The sequence below is a fragment of the Salarias fasciatus genome, chromosome 11 (assembly GCF_902148845.1).
Source record: "Salarias fasciatus chromosome 11, fSalaFa1.1, whole genome shotgun sequence".
NCBI lineage: Eukaryota > Metazoa > Chordata > Actinopteri > Blenniiformes > Blenniidae > Salarias > Salarias fasciatus.
In genome coordinates this window covers 5,171,919-5,181,276 of record NC_043755.1, presented here as the reverse complement: position 1 = coordinate 5,181,276, position 9,358 = coordinate 5,171,919, and the positions used below count along the sequence as shown (strand labels likewise).

The window sequence follows — 9,358 nt, the reverse complement described above, 5'->3', positions numbered from 1 at the left end:
AACAGAAAGGGCATTCAATACCAACAGTGCATGCAGACGTTGGCTTATTGATATTGTTAATTCATTTTTAGCATTTTTTTTTTTTTTTTTTTTTTTTTTAAACAAATGTGCTGCATATCAGGACTGAGGATCTTTCAAGAACACAATATGTTTGAACACATATCAGCATTCCAGCAATGTTGCAACAACAAATATGGGGCCAAACGTGAAGGCTGCCTGCCACATTAACCTGCTATGATTTGCCTGCTTTTTAAGACGGAGCTAAATGTTATGTGGCTCTACCTATTCCTTTATGCACTGTACAATATTGCAATCATCTCCAAAGAATGACGAACAAAAGACATTCCACCTCAACTTGGGTCTCAGCTTGCAAAGATCCAAATCCAGTTTCTGCTATAAAATAACATGATACGAGTTGGTGATTATTTTATAATAAGTCATGGGAACACCTTCACCAGGTGTTGGCAAGTCACACAAAAACAACAGGCAGTGGTGATTGTGGAGCTCTCCCAACACCCTGATGTATAGATGGTAAGTCAACAATGTCTAGCCACAGAGTGCCATCAGTCAAAAGCCAGGGCACCAAAACCATTGGGAAAAACACCAACGGTGGATTCCTGCAGGCCTCACCTGTGGGAAGGGGATTGGTCCGGCCTCGTACATGCCGTCTCTCGTTCCTCCTCCCTCCAGGTCGCCTGCTGCTGCTGCAGTTGCCTGGAAAGGGAAAAAACAGACGGAGAGGGTGTGATTTGAAGTCGGCCTAAAAATAGCCTTATTTCCATTTCCATGCCCTCCGATGTTGAGTGAGAAATCCCAAACACCTGCTGACAAAACAATGCTCAACCCGCCACCCGTCACCATGGCAACATGACGGAAGATAGAAGAAGAAAAGTCTATAACAGACACACCGCTAACATGCTACACACCTATGTTAAAGTCTGATTTTCTACTACTAACCATAAGAATAGAAAGAGGGAGACATGCTTTTATCCAGCACTGCTATTCCGACACTACAGCAATGAAGGAAGGAAGAACCACCAGAGCGAGAAATGAAAAACGAAAAAAAAACAAAACAGAGTGGCTACAGCTTGCTAGACACAGCAGGAGTCTCCCGTGAAGAGCAGCCGTTGTTCTCCCATGCAGGGGGAGGACAGGCAGTGCAGGCCTCACCTGGTGGCTATCTGAACCGGGCTGAGCACTACAGGAGGGCCACTGGGGCTGACCTGACCCAGGGAGGGGGCATCGAAGCCCCGGGGGAGGAGATGGGAGTGAGGGGGTCCTGAGTCGAGTTTCTATTGCCCCACAATCATTGGCGGGCGCAGAGGAGAAGTGTTGGGAGAGATCGATCAGTGTGCGGTTATGGGAGGGGTTGTTGTAGGGGGTGGAAGAGGAAGTGGGGTTGAGGATATTGGTGAGCATTCAGACAGAGGGATGTTTCACAAGAGTCCATTTCAAGACGTCAATGCTTTCATTATGCGCTGCATCGGATTGTGTAATCGTGCTCAGAGCGTGACTCACTTCACATTGACATTGGTACAGATGATGTATTCAATCTCCTCCGAAAATGGGTTCTGGAACGTGAAAGAGCTCGTCCTCATCCAGATCCATTCTCTCGATTTGGAGCGGAATCGAAACATCACTGACAAAACTTGACCCTTCAGCTTCACCACCTGAGGACACACACGTACATGATGCTGAGCGGACGGTTGACATGTACACAAACCGAAAAGATATCCGGTTACACAGATACAATGACAACAGTAGCAGCTGAGGCCTGCTGGCGTGAACAGACAGCAGCTTCACTCCAGCTAAAACACATCAGAATGGGGCGACTGCAGCTGTTGAATGTAATGGTTTAAACTCAGCCACATTCACCGTCTTCCTTTTTGCACATGAATTCACTTCATGTGGTCATAGTTCTTCATTGTTGCACTGTTTTCACAGAAATTCACTGTTCGTTTCCTGCTTTTGTCAAGCACAGGCAGACCTGTGATCTGCAACATTTAAACTTCATGGCAAGACTGAGAAACTGGCTATGCAGAATTTTTCTTATTTACATTAGTCAGATGAAGACAGTACATATGAAGTTGAAGAAGCTGGAATCATTTTACTTAATACTCCACACAAATTGTATGGTAAAGTCGACGAGGCTGTGTGCTGCTCAGAGAAATTTGTGGAAGGACAATGTATGATGTATTCGAGAAAAGCTAAACTGTCAAAATCCTGCATGTCAATCCTCAAGTTAACTGATACTTATGCTGGTTCCACACAATTAAATGATGACAGGTACCAGGGGTTTTAAGAAGGAACTGGCAAATAAGGTGGCTTGATTTGATCACTTAATCGTTGATCAGTGTGTGTCAATGTTGTCTTAGGTCTTGTCGTGTTACGAAAACGCTGCAATCACAACTAAATACATCTTTTTGCTTTTTACTTCTTACAGTGTCATCCCATGGGCTGGATTACACCCATGAGCCACATGCTTCACAGCCCTGACGTTTAACACCACAGACCATATCTTTAGCACTGATGTATCCGTTTTAGCATCTTTTTAAAGGTTGTGGTAAATCAAAACACCCCTCCATCCAAACACAAGTGATAGTTTTGTTTTATTTTTAAAACGGATTGTTTATCTGAGCCCACCTGTTGGAAGCTGTCTCTCAGTAAGCCCTGATCTTCAGGATGGGCAAGCTCCAGAATATTCTTCCCCAATAATTCCTGCAAGACACGGGAGAGTAAACAACCTCAATTCAGACATTTCTGAAGAGTTACAGCACAGAGCCTGTGAGGGGTTTCTAGATGTCCGCAGCTCAGTTCACCTGGGGCTGATATCCAACAGCGGCCAGGCATCGGTGGTCTACGAAGGTGAACATGCCCTGGCAGTTATGGCGGGAGATGAACTCTACTGGAACACTGATACTGTTGAGGTCAGTGTCACCTGGACAACAAGTAACCTGGATGAGAGAGAGAAGAATTACCGGTAAATATGAAAACAATAATTCACATGTGGATCTCCATCATGTCATTACTCCGTTCAACCCTGAGGCACAGCAAGAAAACAACTGAATGTCAACTCAGAAGTTGCGAAAGGTCAGTGTTTCTCAAGGATTTTGAAATTCAGTGCAAACATCACATGTTATGAAGCCTAGATAAGTCTCTGTATTGATACTGCCTTTTCCACATAATGCGTGTTTGCTACAAAATGAAAAAAAAAGGCAGTTTTACTCTTTGATTGGCGGCAAACTGGTTATTGATTACAAGCTTTTGGAGAAGCACGAAGGTCACGCATAGATGACCCAGGACGATATGGTCCTTCAAATTGACAATACTTCAACATGATTTTCCAGACATGATCTTATCCTGCCACACATTCAAACACATTCTTAAAAATCACTCACAAAACCATCGTACCTGTAATCTTCCAATGGCAACTAGACAGTAGCGACTCCCCTGATTATTGTCTGCTTCATCATCCTTAACGATACTCCTGAAACGCAACACGGGTTCAGACTTTCAAGTGAAACAACAGAGAGCTAAAAACCCCCCCAAAAGTAGCGTGTTTACCTGCAGGGGGCCAGGACTTGATGTATCCTGTACAGTGGACTACAACATACTGAGGCTCTCCCTCTTTGGCAGCGCCCAAACCATTCCTGAGGCGAACACACAAATTACATGACTGTGCCTTAAATACCTGATTTCAACTTGTTACAAAGCCTTTTTGCAGGAAGCATTCAATTTCAAAAAATACATAGAGAAGTAGCCGTTCTTGTCACCTGTTTCTATTTCGAAGAAAGTTCAGTCTATTCATTGACAGCGGCTCCACCGGACACGTGCCACACCTGCAAGCACAGACAGACCACCGCATGAACCACTGCGTCATGAAGACTGTGGAAAAGGTATACAGCTGACTCTCTGAGGAGTCTCACCTCATTCTGCAGATGAAGGATCGACGGGCTCCTGTACTCATCCTAGCTGATGACTGCTGGCTCTCTTTCTTCACTGTTCCTGTCTTCAAGTCCAGCATCCTCCCTATTAAAAGCAAACTGAGCTTAAATGTGTTCTTCTCTTATCCATTAAACAATCATGCTTCCTCATCACTGTGTTGTTGGATGTGTGCGCGAGTTGTGCTGCTTTGTACCCGTGTTGTTGTTCTCGGCAGTGGACAGCTGCTCCCTGAGCTTCTCCTTGTCGTCTGGGTGGAGCTGATCGTAAAGGGAGGAGCCCAGCCATTCAGTCTGGGACTGGTTGAGGACGGGTGTCAGGGAGTCCGAGACGTAAACAATGCGACCGGTCTCACATGATACCACAAACAAGAAGCCGTCAGCTGCGTCGAGGATCAGGTGCTTCAGCTCCTGCGAAGACGGAGCATCAAAGAGTGACCGTTGGAGTACAACTGATCTTTAAATAGATTCGCAAATTACAGCGCTTTGTTTTCTGCTGCTGCCCATTCTTCCACAAGTACAATACCCCATTTCCTGCGCAGTTTGTTTTTGTTATAGACACAAGTGCACCGCAACAGAAAGTGAGAAAAACCACTTGCAATCCATTCAACTCAAAGCATGTTTGCGATTCCTTTTCAGAATGATTTGCATTACATTTAAAGCGGATATTGACATGTAAAAAAAAAAAAAAAAAAAAAAATACTAATAGAGTAAGATGTTTAACAAGAAATTTACTTTTAGTGAAGCTCTGCTTTCCTCACTGTATAAACAGAAAGCATTTAAATCAGACTCTTCACCGCCGCTACACATACCTGGTCAGTGAGAAAGGAGGGCTTGTATGACCCGTCGGCGTTGGTAGTGCCACTTCCTCGCAGAGACTTCATATGGGACACTGCCATTCGCAGGATGGTGAGCTTGTCTGGCTTCCGTGCCAGTGCGCTGCACGTGGGCACCATGTCGGACAACTCTGTGATGTAGGCGGTCATCTTGTTCCGCCGCCGCCTCTCAATCTCACTGTGGTTCTCCCTGAGTGAGGAAGCAAGGTAGGCAGAGGAGGAGAGGAACGGAGGGATCGATATGGGGGAAACAGGTGGAAAGGTGGACAACATGAAGTAGAGTTTACAGTTAATGTCGTAATGTTATGTTCCCAACCAGGAAGAAGAAATGGGAATGACAGAAGGTGAGAGAAGTAATGGAAGCATAAAATAATAATGAGTAGTCAATGATCTGTAGAAATGAGTGTGAGAAAGCAGGAGGCTCTGGTCTTTCATGGCCAGTTTAAATGAGAAAAGAGAGCAAGTGCAGAAAGAGAAAGGCCTTTCAGTTTTCCTGAGAGCGGGAGACAAAACGAGACAGAGAGGACAGTTGCTCAAGAAGGAAGGGATTACAAGAGTGAAAGAAGTCCCTCACTCACACACAGCATAGCTGTTAGTAACATAACACAGTGGTGGGTTGAGGGAAAACGAACAAAAAAAAATATCTGGCTTTGGCAATAAAGTAGAAAAATCTGACAGGCACCACAACAAACACGAAGAGCGGCCAAAAATACTGGCAATCCGTTCTGTCAAAACGACGATGTGCTGGAAATCCCAGCAAGACAGGATAGGATTTGATAAGTGCATTCAATATCGATATGGACGCAAGCAGGAGAGGGAGCCTTCCTTAATGGTACAGGCCATACCTGGCTAGCTTTTCCTTATCTGCAAAACTCTCATCTTCTTCCAAAAACCTGGAAATAAAACCAACCCACTAAAACACGGGCCCGCAAAGTAATACTACCAAAACAAAGTGACGAACTGAAAAAAAGGGAAAAAAATTAAACTATAGGAAAAAGGAGGGCAGCACAAAGGTAACAGCAGGATCTTCACTGGACCCCTTTACTCCCTCACCACACACACTTCTCTCTTAATGTACCCCCCTACCTTGCAAAGCGCTCCTTGTCATTGTTGGAGCCTGGTGCATCATCATCACATCTGTGAAAAGTCAAACAAACAACTTATCTAAGCAAATTGAACGATTTAACCTGTTTGTTATGGACATTCATCTTGCTTTATGCAATACAAAGAAAAACTACCTGAATAACTTGCTTCCATCATCATCATCAAAGTCTGGTCTGCAATTGAAGGAGAAAGGCACAAAATCACTTTTGCAGAATGATTCTTAAAAGAATATGGACAACAACTAGAACTGCAACAAACAGTTACTGGTTAATAACGTTGGTCTTTGACCTAAAGAGACCTGGAATGACATAATGATGAGTTTCCATTTAGAGCTGGAGATGAGATAAATGCAATCAAACCACTGTTTGACAAATATGTGTCTGATAACATGGATTGCAATGCAAAATCCCATCAGGTCCAGCTCTAAAAGCAGAAGCAGACAACATTGCAGAAGATCACAAAAAGGGGAAATGCAAATGTTGACTGATGACTTAATGAACACACATGTAAACCGGTGCTTCCACAAGCTTAAAACGCATCATGGCGAGCACTATCTTAAAACCAACTCAAGTTAGGTGCCTTATCTTCCATACTTGCACAAATGACAAAGCTCACATTTCAGCAGCTTAAAGTACAAATTTTAACACCGTGAACAGGAATCTAAATCAGTGCAGGACAACACAGACATGTCACATTAACTTACGCAGCTGGTCTTTTGTTGGTCCCTTTTGGTACAACTGCCCCCCCACTTGCTTGGGCCCCACTTGCCCCCATACCCAGATTTGGGTCTGGTAAGTCTAATAATAACACAGAGTAACAGAGAAATGTAATGTAGCACAGATAACAGGTGATTTCCTTTTGCGATGCAGCACGAAGAAACAAACCGAAACCATTCACTGCAACATGCATGGATAGGCTCCAGCAAGTACATTAAAGCTCGTTGTATTCTAAAACGCGCACTCTTCCTTTTTGATTGAACAACTTAGAGTCACTTTAAAGCTATATGTAGCAAACATAACACCTACGCTGTGCACATTAGCCAATAGTTTAACCGTCGGCAGTAACTTGACATTTTACTACATTAGACGTTCAGTTTGTCGGCCTAACTGTTGTCGCAAAACAAACAAAATAAACCCACAAACATATTTATTAACAACCCAGCTGAATAATTACATAACCATTGGAAAGTAGTTAGCATGTTAGCAACCGATCATTTATGCAATGAGCAGCGAGATGAAGCTAAGCTATTAGCCCCGCTGTCACGCTATCTTCAAGAGAGTGTTCGCTAAAGAAACCGCTCCAAACTAGTTAACAACTGCACATTACTACATGTCTAAACTGTCGCAGTCACTTCTACGTCGTTTTACCTGGATTTGAAGAGGACATGTCCGTGTAGGATAACATAAACAAATAACTTCAGCTGCGCCAAAAAAAAAAAAAAAAATCCTCACCCCCCTTACCCTCCCCTATGCTAGCTATGTAGCTCACAGCTAACCAGCCGAACTCCTCGGGAGCGCTCGTTTAATGTGTACGGTAAACAGACCAAGCCATGGCTGATACTACTCCAGACGGGCTGTTTGAAACGCGGATTAAAATATTTTCCTGTCTCCCTCACAGGGCGCTTTCTAGCCTTCTCTCCGTTTAAACCCCCCCTTGCCTAATTAAGATGGCGTTTCGGGCTAGCAGCGGCAGCTGCGGTGTAATTTGTCCTCCTCCTCCCATTGGACGACACGCGGCCGGATACACATGACGTCACGTGTTGGGAAATCCACGCTAGTACCCGCCCAGAGAGAGGCGGGACCCGCAGGTGTGCAAAACAATCTCCACGGCTCTTTTTGTAAATCTTTAAAATTAGTTGATAATAGAAAAGCCCTTCACTTGTTTTCTTTATTAGAAAATTTTGATTTAACTTAAAAGCTCCCTCACAAATTTTATTTTTTATTATTGTTTTTATTTAATTTCATTTTATTTTATTTTTGGATTTACACTGACTGCTCAATCTATAATAGCAGTTTGTTGATTTTGATAATACTCATGTGCCTTGTTTGTATGTGTGTATATATGTTCTTGTTCTGAATAAAACTTAAAAAAAAAAACCAATCTCCACAGCGTGGCGCGTCTGGGGTCTGAAGGTAGCAGTATGAGGGGAAACCATTGGCTGTATATAAAAAAAAAATTATATATATATATATATATAAATATATATATATATATATGTATATATATGTGTGTGTGTGTGTGTGTGTATATATATATATATATATATATATAATAGTTGTTGTTCTTCATGTGCTTTTGTTTTCTCTGTCTTGATTTGATTATTTAAATGTAATTTCATGTTTCTTTGCCTTTGTGAAGTGCTGCAGGTAGCCTTGAGTATATTTAGTGCTATACAAATACATTTGCTGCACCATGTCTAGGCAGTGTTTTCACTGTACTCGCTATATGTAACGTCTTTTTCCATAAAGCAGAAAAACCTAACTTGAGATGTGTTTATCTGGTGTGTGTTTGCATTGCAGATGTGATAAAGACACAAGAAGCCACTTCAAAGTTCATTCTCTGTGATTCATGATTTTTGCTTTTATCATTGATAACAACATTTAAAGGAAAAAAAAATATCAAAATAAAAAAAATAACACTGTAATTAGGACACAGCTGTTTCTTCTGTGTCACTGGGGAAGAGAGGTTTGCTGGTTGGTCAGGGTTAGTTAAAAAAGGAGATGATGATGGAATGAGAGTAGGGTTGAAAAAAGGTCATTTAAGAAAGAAGAGAAGTGAGCCATGTATGAAACAGCGAGTAGGGACAATGTACTAGGTCTTGATGTGAGGTGGAAACAGGAAAAGAAATGGAGAGGGCATGGAGACCGGAGAGCTTCCCACACGTTACAGATAAGGCACTTGACGTACGAAAGCTTTAAAGCATGGCAACAAAAGTGGAACGATCGTTTCACAAAATCATCAGCGCAGAAAATAACATCTCTTCACAGACAACAAACAACAGATTCATACCTAAAATCATTCATTTAGATCAACACTCAAAGACTCAAACATGGGCCGAGCTAATAGGCAGTGAACTGAAGAAATTTGGCCCATCTCTTTAAAATCAGGAAACCATGAACCTGTCTTGATTCCCCGTGTTTGCTAAAAGTCCGGCATTTTGACACAGCACCACACTTTCGCAATGATTTTGCGCCGTGAGTCATGGACTTTCTCATCAGTGCCATCAGAGTGCTTCAGACGAACCGCAGAAGAAGAAACTCATATGAACCAGGAAGCTGGGGCCTCATGATCAGAGGGAAGCACTCGTGTCTGGTCTGTTTCTCACTGCTTTAAGACATCGATCTATCTATCGATCGGAAGCAGGAACCTAACAAACTGGGCTAAAAATAACTTGAATTAAAATATTTTATTTTTTTCAGTTTATAAAATTGAAACCAACTTCCTATGAAAATGGCACAGGCTGCACTGGGGAGCAGA

The 9,358-nt window shown here is 42.7% G+C and overlaps 1 pseudogene; it reads right to left on the bottom strand.

The window, feature by feature from the left end:
- LOC115396439 (aryl hydrocarbon receptor nuclear translocator-like) overlaps positions 1–7,586 on the bottom strand; it is a 9,242-nt pseudogene extending 1,656 nt beyond the window's left edge.
- Positions 7,587–9,358: the final 1,772 nt, after the last annotated feature.